Here is a 1,387-nt window from a genome sequence, read left to right on the forward strand (position 1 = left end):
AAAAAAAAAAAAAAAAAAAAAAAAAGGATCTCAATTCCCAGGTTGTCTCAACTCAAACAGAGCTTTACCAAGACACATTGTCTTGAACTTGTCCAAAGTCAAGATGAAAGAAGATTCTGCAAGCTGCCAGGAGAAAGTGCCAGTTGCCCTACAGGGCAAATCCATTAGGATGACCACAGACTTCTGAAATGAAACTTTTCAAGTGAGAAGAAAATGGTCATCTACCTTTAACCTACTTAAGCAAAACAATTTTCAGTCCAGAATTTTATATCCTGCTAAGCTAAGCATTAAATTTAATGGAGAAATCAAGTCTTTTATTGATAATGCAAACTTTGGGGAAGTTTGCCATAAGACCAGCTCCACAGGAAATACTTAGACCTATTTTACACACTGACCATCACAATGGACCACCAGCAAACTAAATACCCAGAAACTAAAAGGATAAAACCTAGCTTCCACAGTGATACATAAGATAAAACTAAGCAATGGACTTTCAAAAAATACAATGAATACAACTCCAGCACACTTACCAGTTCTCTCAATAAATGTTAATAGCTTGAATTCCCTACTGAAGAGGCATAGGCTGGCTGATAGGATAAAGAAAGCACAAGCCATCCATTTGCTGCCTGCAGGAAACACATATAGCCTTGAATGATAAAGTAAAACTCAGGGTGAAGGGATAGAAAACAATTTGGCAAACAACAAACAGGCAAATGGAAATCACAAGTGGATTTAAAGTAACTAAAGTCAAAAAAGACAAAGATGGACAGACACTTCATACTGGTCAAGGGCACAATGCAATAAGAAACACATTTCAATTCTAAATATTTATGCACCAAACTTAAATGTTCCCAGATTTTTGAAACAGACCTGAATTATTCTGAGCAATGTGATATCCTATAACACCATAATAGCAGGGGACTTTAACACTCCTTTTTCAGAGCTGGATAGCTACTCTAAACAGAAACTAAACAAAGATACAAAGGACTTAAACATGATCCTAGAACAAATGTGCTTAATACACATATACAGAACACTCCATCCAAAAACTAAAGACTACATGTTCTCGTCGGTCCATGGAATATTATGCAAAATAGATCATATCCTGGGACACAAATCAAACCTCAACAAAATCAAAAGAATTGAAATTATACCTTGTATCTTTTCAGGCCACGAGGCAATAAAGGTGAAACTCAACTCCAACAAAATTGTCATCCCTACACAAAGGCATGAAAATTAAATAACCTTAGGCTGAATGACAGTTGGGTCAAAAAAGAGATAAAAAAGAAAATCATTAACTTCCTGGAGCATACAAACAATGAAGACACAAGCTACCAAAACCTGTGGGACACTGCAAAAGTATTCCTGAGAGGGAAATTTATTACAT

This window comes from Otolemur garnettii, unplaced genomic scaffold (genome assembly GCF_000181295.1).
Source record: "Otolemur garnettii isolate 467f Iridium unplaced genomic scaffold, OtoGar3 scaffold00080, whole genome shotgun sequence".
In the NCBI taxonomy this organism is placed as follows: domain Eukaryota; kingdom Metazoa; phylum Chordata; class Mammalia; order Primates; family Galagidae; genus Otolemur; species Otolemur garnettii.